Below are 9,705 nucleotides of genomic sequence, written 5' to 3' on the forward strand. Positions count from 1 at the left end.
GTGTTCCCTGTCCAAGGGCACGATCCCCACAGCCTTATGAAAAGCTCTGAGAGAGCACAGGGACCAGTGAGTAAGCCTTCAGGATGTGTCATGTCATCAGGGACACAGCCCAGCAATTCATGCAGAAGGACGTGGAAGGAAGGTGCTAAAACTTGAAGGATATGCAAGGAAGGTGCTAGAGCTTGTCCAAGGAGTGATGGTGTCCACCCAACAGAAGGCCATGACATCCCTGAGCTCTGCACCTGCAGCTTCACAGGTGGAACTCTGGTGGGAACATGCTGCCATCCAGGTGTTGGGCTGCAGGGTGTGCCCCACTCTTACGCCAGTGTTGGATGGGAGCAGTGAGTTCGCCTGTCAAAGGTGCCCTTGGGTAGAGGACCTCCTTGTGATGGAGTTCTGAGAGGAGGCAAGCAGGTTGAGGAACATAAGGAATGTGAGAAGAGAGAGTCTTGGAGTTGCAGCCTGCACCCTGGATGATGTTATGGAGAACTCCTAGTCCGCTCATCTCCTGACTAAATGCAGTGACTCAGATTATTGTGGGCAACAGCAGCAAGTTCCTGCCCAGCAAAACAGGCACCACAGGCCTGTCTCCCCAGTAACTACCCCACCTTCCCAGCCACCTTTGCAAAACAGGTACACTGCTCTGCAAAGGGAAACAGAAAATGACAAGGGTGATGGATCACCTGGATTGGAGGAGTTGCTGAGGTTTACTCAGTCTAGACCCTGCACCAAAACCAAAAGGGTCATTGGTGACTCACTTCTGAAGAGAGTGGATGTCTGATATGCAGGCTGGACCCTGTCTTTGGGAAGTCTGCTACCTCCCAGGGGCCAAGGGTAGTGAGGAGAAAGCTTCCTTCCCTTGTACTGCTGATTTTTCAGTTAGGCTGTGATGAAGTAAGGACAAGAAATCCAAGGGCAATGAAGAGAGACTTCAGGGCCTTAGGACAACTGGTTAAGGGATTGGGAGTGCAAGTAGTGTTCTCCACTATCCCCATAGTTTCAGGGTGTGATGAAAGAATAAAGAGGAAGAGGCAGGAGATAAACGCCTGGCTGCAAAACTGGTGTCTCTGGCAGGATTTTGGTTTCTTTAATCAAGGGTTGATATACAGGACACCACACATTGTCTGCTGGCAATAGATGTGATACGCCTGTCTCAGGATGGGAAAAGGTTCCTAGCCCAGGAGCTGGCAAGGCTCACTGACAGAGCTTTAACCTAGGTTTGAAGGGGGGAAGGGCAGAAAACCAGACTGGCTGGAAATGAACCTGAGGGCAGTGTTGATCTGCTGGAGGGTAGTAAAGCTCTGCAGAGTGGGATCTGGACAGGCTGGATCAATGGGCCAAGGTCTGTTTTATGAGGTTTAACAAAGCCAAGTGCCAGGTCCCAGACTTGGGTCACAACAACCCTATGCAGTGCTTCAGGTTTGAGGTAGAGAGGCTGGGAAGCTGCCCAGCAGAAGAGGACGTGGGGTGCTGGTTGACAGCTGTCTGAATATGAACCAGTAGTGTGGTCAGGTGGCCAAGAAGGCAACAGCATACTGGCCTGTATCAGGAATAGTGTGGGCAGTAGGAACAGGGCCCTGTCTAGGTCTAGAGAGGTTCTCCTACCCCTGTACTCGTGCAGTGGTGAGACCACACCTGGAATACTGTGTCAGCTCTGGACTTCCGAGTTCAAGAGGGAAAGGGAACTACTGGAGAGAGACCAAGAGAGCTATGAGAGACTGTTTAGTCTGGAGAAGAGAGGGCTGAGAGGGGATCTTAGGAATGCCTATAAATATCAGAGGGGTGGATGTCAAGGTGCAGTTCCCAGTCTAGTTTTGGTGGTGCCCAGTGATAGGACAGGGAACAATTGGTACGAGCTAGAACACAGGAGGTTCCCTGTCAATATGAGGAGACACTTTTTTATGGTGAGGGTGACAGAGCACGGGAGTGGACTGCCCAGAGAGGTTGTGGAGTCTCCTTCTTTGGAGACTTTCAAAGCCCACCTGGATCTGTTCCTGTTGAGTTTGCCTGAGGTGATCCCGCTCTGGCCAGAGCGGGTTGGGCTTGATGATCTCTGGAGGTCCCTTCCAGTCCATAACATTCTGTGGTTCTGTGTTTCTGTACTTGGTACTAGTGAGACCATGCCTCGAATACTGGGTTCAGTTTTGGGCCCCTCACTACAAGAAACATTGAGGTGTTGGATTTTGTCTAGAGAAGGACTGCAAGGCTGGCAGAGGGTCTGGAGACAAAGTCTTATGATGAGCAGCTGAGGGAACTGGGGTTGTTTAGTCTGAGGGGGACCTCATGCTCTCTACAACTTCCTGGAAGGAGGTTCTAGTGAGAGGGGTTGTTAACCTGGTACTAGGGAGAAGAGACTATCATGATGAGAGGAAATGGCCTGAAACTGTGCCAAGGGGTGGTTTAGGTTAGCTATTAGGAAAAAACTTCTTTACTGAAAGAGTGGTCTGGCATTGGAATAGGTTGCCTTGGGTGGTGGTGGAGTCACCATCCTTGGAGGTGTTCAAGAAGTATGTGGACATAGCACTTCAGGACATTGTAATGGCCATGGTGGTGTTAGGTTGATGGTTGGCCTTGATCTTGGAAGTCTTTTCCAGCTGAAGCAATTCTATAATTCTGTTGATTCTATAATGGTGTCCTCTTGAGATGACATCCAAGTTTTATCACCCTTATTCCAGTGAAGGTAACAGTCCAAGTTCAAGCCCAAAAACCTTTGTACTGTGTCTCACTATCACTTTGGGACATGGTTTAATGACCATGCTGGTTCTGTGTTGATGGTTGGACTCAATGATCTTAAAAGTCTTTCCAACCAAACCCATTCTATGATTAAAGATACCATTATTTTCCTCCTTTGGCTTGTTTAATATATAAGGCTTATTTTTGGTACCTGCAGTGAGATCCTGTATGTTCCTGTTTTGTTGGTGTGTGATCATGTGCATAAAATGTGTCTTAATCTTGATTTTATTTATATATATATTGCATAATCCTTGCTAACATGCATGATTTCAAGCTTGTTCTTCAAGAATAAAGAATCAGAGATTAAATTGTCTCTCATTGGAAGAGACAAGTTGCAAGTGCAAAGTACTGGTTTCCTTTGAGACTGAGATGAATAGAGCCAATCTGTGTTGAAAGTTTTGTTCATTTTTAAGTGCTCATGAAGAGCATATTTACTCATCTTAACTTTTCCTGACTGTCCTGTTACATGTTGTCTTGCAACTGTATGGTACAAGCTCTGCATTTGTCTATTACAGCTGTATAAAGAACAAAATTACACTGCATAGATTGAACATGACTTTTCTGAAGGAATGTTCTCAGTCTAGAGCTTGAATTTCATACAGTGGGCATGTGTAAATATACTTTCACATATGTGAAAAGAGAGTCAATCATATACATTGCACTGTAAGGAGAACACTTTTGGTGTTACTTGGGCCACGTAACTAAGCAATTGTGGAGGCTTCCAGACAGCAGTTGAGTAATAGCAGTTGAGACACATAGCAGCTTTTTTAAAAAACAAACAAAACCCCAAACAGCCCCAAGGTCCAGCTACACTTCTGTTTCCAAGAGTTAAGAAAACTTTGTGGCCTCCAAACTGCCGTGGTTTGGAGGAAAGAGCTGTGCACCTAGAAGCTTAGAGTACAGATTTGCTCTTTCCATCATGTATTTGCTTTTCTCATTATCTGTGCATCAGTCTAAAAGAAAGTCAACACTTTAACCACACTTCATGAGACAAGCAGGAGTCAGTGTGTATAGTCAGTTACACGAACTTGATAAGAATAGACATCCCTTCAGTCATGGATCCAAAACTGCCAGACACTGAAAAATAGGAGGGATTATGCAGCACAGATTGAGGCCAGTGATGACTTTGGTTGTGTACCAAACAGCATATTTTGTACTGCATGGGGTCTTGTGATACTCAGGGTGTAGGAAGGAGCATGTCAATATTAAGCTCTGATTCAACTTCTCCTTCTGTAATATGGAGCCAGTCATCTAACATCCTCTAGCTGTTGAAGGAGGTTCTCACTTTAAAAGTTATAGAGCTATTTTATACCTGACAGTGACCTTATATGCTGTTGGGAATAGGATGTATTAGGAAGTCAAGTGTACCTCTCTTCAGTTCTCAAGATGAGGTGTTTGGGCTTCTGGAATGTTTAGACAAAGTAGGTGTTTTCACAGAAGCTGGATTTTTATGATGGTGTCTTGGAATTTAAAAAGCAAACACAACAGATGATGCTTTGTCCTACAAGATACATGTGATATTGTGAGAAAAATCAGAAGCTTCTTTGTGTGGTGATTCTCCAAAGTTCCCACTTACATTTCCTCAGGTTCTGCATGTTGCTGTTAAGTTCTGATTGTTTAAAATTATGGTAAGTGTTTTCTATCAGATCTCACTAAACTCACCCTGATAAGTGGGAAGTAAGCACCAGCAGGTGACAGAAGTTCATATCTTTGTAGATCTGTGTTGTGAATCTGGAAATGAGCTATACTGCGTCTTGAGGTTCTTGAACATGATATGTCTGTCATTGCGCCTGTGTTTTCATTACTAAAGTAGGGAATATTAATGAGAACTTGAGTTTGACTGTATTTGACATCTACTGGAGGATCTTATCACAAAGATCGGGAAATTGTGATGAAGTCTTCAGAAAAGCAGCTACTATGAACCTGGTTATTTCTCCAACTTAGTTTTATATTTGTAGGAGAAATACTGTAGTGTGACATTGGAGATACTCAACTTTGACTAATGTTTATCCAGCAAGCAAGTAGCAAACAGTGTAAAGGTTACATTTGTGTTTAACAGAAAGGCGACTAGTATGCAGTAAAAGTGTAAAGTTAATATGTTTACCAGAATTATTTTTTTTTGTCCTAAAACACATTTTAATTGTATTATGCAAGTATAATACTAATCTGACTATTACAGTAGTATTAAACCTGGTATTTTAAAAAACTCATTATCAACCTTTCGTGCAATCTTAGCGTTCTAGTTGTATGATTAACTTTTAATGGAACTTCTTCATGCAACAAAATGGACAAAATGTCCTTGACGAAGCCTCCGCTAACACTGCTCAAAATATTTTGATCAGCGATGTGGCTGTAAGGCTTCTAAAGTAGAGTAAAGTAATACTTAAGATTTTGGAGAACTGATTTAAATTCCAAATAGGATGCATGCCATTCTGAAAGCCAGGCCCTGATGGATCAGAGCAGGAATGCTTGAAAGGAAGTAATTAAAAAAAAAAAAAATCCAGTGGGTTAGTTTTCAAAGTAGCTAGAAATACACAGCGCCTTTCAAAGTTCCTGTCTTCAAGATAAAATGTGTGGATGTGCTGCTGAGGGACATGGTTTAATGGTGACCTGGCAGTGCTGGGTTAGTGGTTGGACTCGATCTGAAAGGTCTCTTCCAACCAAAATGATTTTCTGATTCTATTGTTTGTGTGAAACTTGTACATGTGTCTTGGAATACTCTGTATACACTGCATGTGTGCTGGGCAACACTTGTTATGTGAGCTTTCTTTACAGAGATGTTATACAGGATTGTTTCTACATGCAGGTGTTGTAAATTTATACTATGGGTTTTGTTACTGAAATTCTATATAAATTTTGTATTTATGATCTTCTTGTAGTTAGTTTTCATTTTCTCGGTGTGGAGGTGCCTCATCTGTGTAATTAACAAGACGTGATTTTTACTTTAATTTTGTTTTTAATACTGATGTTACAATTAATACAGAGATTGTGACTTGGGAAGATTCCTTATACTTGACAAACCTGGGCATTAATGAATCTCTTCTCTTACGTGAGTGAAAAAATGCTTGCAAAAAGCACACCCAGAGCGAGGCTTTTATTGTAGTAACTGGCTGAGCAGTACACTCTTGAAGGTATAAAATGCAGCTGGGGATCAAATGCAGGCTCCTGGGCAAAAAGTGTAGCTGTGAACCACTGAGGGCTTCTATATTTCTGTGTTAGGTTAGGCTTTTCCTCCTAAGAAATCCACTAAAATTGTGTGCTGCCTCTCTCTTGGATTTGGAGGACAGCAGTATGGGCAGTTAAAAAGCTCTAAATGGCGTGTCACAGAATTACAGAATTGTCAGGGTTGGAAGGGACCCCAAGGATCATCTAGTTCCAACCCCACTGCCATGGGCAGGGACACCCTCCACTAGATCAGGTTGCCCAGTGTCTCACCACCCTTATGGTGAAGACCTCTTTCCTGATATCTAATCTAAATCTCTCCTTCTGTAGCTTGGATCCATTCCTATCACTACCTAACACCCTAAAAAGTCCCTTCCCAGCTTTCTGGTATGCCCCCTTCAGATACTGGAAAGCCACAATAAGGTCTCCTCGGAGTCTTCTCCAGACTGAACAATTCCAACTCTTTCAGCCTGTCCTCATAGGAGAGGTGCTTCAGCCCACTGATCATCCTTGTGGCCCTTCTCTGGACATGTTCCAGCACATCTGTACCTTTCTTGTAATAGGGGTTCCAGAACTGGACACAGTACTCCAGGGGCGAGTCTCACAAGAACAGTATAGAGGGGGAGAATCACCTCTCTCTACATGCTGGCCACAATTCTCTTGATACAGCCCAGGATACGATTGGCTTTGTGGGCTGCAAGTGGACACTTGTGATTGTAGTTCACAGCAAGCAGTCACTGCTACAGAAATAGGCCAGATGTGCTGGAGGGGAAAGCAACTGCCAGGAACCACTGCTGTGGTATGTTTGGGTGGCCAACTATATATTGGGTGAACAACTACTACATCCAGTACATGGTTTTGTTTTCGTCAGGTAAGTTTCCTGAGCTGCCTTTCACTGTGAACAGAATTGCTGCATGGGCTGGGTGACTTGCCATTCACTTTGCTTTGCCTTTTTTCTACCATGTTCATTTCCTGATGTGAAGTTGAAAGGGATATGGTATCAAATTAAGCCTTGCAAGCATTTGGTTGTTTGACTATTCAGTCAACTGCTTTGCACTGTCTCATGGTGTGAGAATATGAAAATTTTCCCCTTGAAAACAAGCAGGTGGAATATTACAGGCAAAATCTGCTTGGGTTTTGAAAATTACTTAAAGCAATTAGAGAAATGTCAACTCTATTTTTATGGAGGAAATGCGCAGATCCAGTGTCCTGGAGCACTAGAGAAGCTTGAGTTTGGGAATTTTGAATGGGACCAGTGGTAACTCCCAGCTTCAGCAGTGGGGGTGCCAAGTAGTACATGCCTCCTTCTAGGAGCTGACCACACACTGAAAATAAAAAGCTGCCTGTCTTTGCAACAAGTCTTTTGGCTGTGGTATGACAGTGGGAAGGGAACGAATCCCATCCTTTTCCCTCTATCACACGCACACAGAGAAAACGTCAGGATGCTGGGCTGGGAAGTCTGCCCAGGAGGAGATAGTGCATGTCCCTTGTGATGCTTTGGCAGCTCTTCCCAGAAGCTGCCTGCCTTTTCTCCAGTTTTCTGCTTATCCAGCTGCTTCTAACCTGTCACACACCAGTGGTTCACTGGTATACTTACTGGCCAAATCTGCTGATGCCTTCTTTTCATTCTCTTCCCTACAGGGGGGAAAAAAAAGTCTTGTGTTTAACAATGGTTGTGGTGATTGCTGCTGTTAACCAAACATCTTCCTTTCCCAGTAGAAAACCACTTTTAAAACTATATTTTCTTTGTCTTCACTGAGGAGAAAGGAAAGCTCAGTATGTAATTATAAGGGACAAATGCAGATTTAGTAATCAAATATTTCAATTTCCATTTTATGTGGAAAGGCAGTTTTTCTTGGTTCCTTACATTTTCTCAGAGCTTGCTTATACATTATGCTTTTATACGTTAATCTAATTCCCGTGGGATGTGGGAGCTGAACATAGACACTGCTGATCATCTCACCACAGGCTGTGTCAGTAGCTTTCACGCTTGCAGAGAGTGCAGAATGACAGTGGTCATTCAAAGCATTGGACCTTCAGACCCCCACCAAGGACATGAATGTGCTTGTTAAATGTACTTTTTGTATCTGGATATTGCTGTGTGGTAGGGTCCAAATTGGCCCTGAGAGCCTCTTTGTAGATCTCCCCTGGATGGTTTTCATTGTACTCAGTCATCCAGATCCTCCCAGGAGAGGCTCCAGTCTCCTTCTACCCTAGCCATCCCCAGATTTTCCCATTCAGGAGCTTGTTAGAGCTACCTGCTCACTGTCCTGAATGGCCAAGAAACCGTCCTTATCCCTGAAACAGGTTCAACTTTTTCAATTCGGTCTCATGCTGAAGTCACAGGTGTCTATTGGGGGAAAAAAAGGCACCAATATTTTCTGTTGATTCTTTTGATTGACTTGAGGGGGACAAAGTGATTCGGTTCAGCTCTGACTGATGCAAGATGCTTGCTGAAAACACTACACAGTCTGTAAGCAGGTATTTTCTGATTCAGTTTGGAGACATTCACAAGTGTTCATGGGGAATTCGAAGTCCAAGAAACCATTTACTTATGCAAAGTATTTGATAAAACAGCTTTGTACAACAGTTGTGAAATGGTTAATTGCTGGAACACTGAAATATTTTAATTATATACTGCAGTTAACTTTTTCTGTTAATCTTTACTACAGTTAACTCAAGTGAGAAAATCCCAGCTGCTGACTCATCCTTCACCTCTGGAGGTTTTTGCATGTTACATTGTCTCTCCAGTAGGACATAATGGCTTGGGCTAAACTACTGTGTAGTGATTTCTGTCTAGTAAATGGCATACGTAAGGACAAGACTATTGTGATATTTCTCAGAATACTTTTCTGTCTTTCAAAGCCAGAAGCTGTATCTCTGTGTTTAACAGCCGTTGGAGGGATGGGGGATGTTGTTGTGTAATTTGCAATATGCATGCATGAAGTGCAAAGTTTCCTTTGCAGAGTCTGGCTCAGCTGAGCTCCAGCTTTGTACATCATTCTCCACTGGTAATTCTCACTTGTTCCTTTCACAGGTCACTGGAGAAGCAGTAGATCTGGGGGAGGATGTTAACACTACCCTAATTGAGTGTCAGTGTTTCAGCTGAATCATGCATTGGCTTATCAGTGAGGTTTGCAATGGCTGCTTGGGCAAACTCTTTGCTGTTAGATCATATGCTGTTCTTTTACTTTGAGGTTAAAGTTCAGACAGCTGCTGTCTTGGTGGCCAGGGGAAGCCTCTCATCCAGAGGTACATTAAAATGAGGAGCCAATTACTTGGACAGGAGCTGTATCAGAGCTAGTTTGTATGTTGGTGGAGAGATGGTGGCTGTGCTGTCCTAGGGATTATACCATAAGAGGCCAAGTCTTAATTTGTCAGCAGATCTGACTTCTTGTTTTGCTTTTTTGTGCTTATATTGGCACCTTCCACTGCACGCTAGCTTGTAAACTAGCCAGAAGAGGGAAGGGGTGGGGGGGGTGCTGCATGGATCTAGAAGAGTCTCCAGTTCCTGGTGGACTTCTGAGGTCTGTGGAGAATTCCAGGGTATGTTGACTGAGCAGCAGCTAGAATTCAGTAACCCCAGCTGGGCTTTGGTGTTTGGTTGGCACATCTGAGGGCATCTGCAACAGGTGGCATGTGAGCAAATTTGTGATAGAGGAGGGAAGAGGAACTTCTGCTTGTGGCAAATAATGACCAGTAAAGTAAATCACGAATATTGTGTGAATATTGCAAATGAACATATAAGTGAAGAGAGAGAAGTATCAAGGTGGTGTCTTGGAAGAGCTTAATTCTTTCTTTTTTTTTTTT

This window comes from Indicator indicator, chromosome 9 (genome assembly GCF_027791375.1).
Source record: "Indicator indicator isolate 239-I01 chromosome 9, UM_Iind_1.1, whole genome shotgun sequence".
NCBI classification, from domain to species: domain Eukaryota; kingdom Metazoa; phylum Chordata; class Aves; order Piciformes; family Indicatoridae; genus Indicator; species Indicator indicator.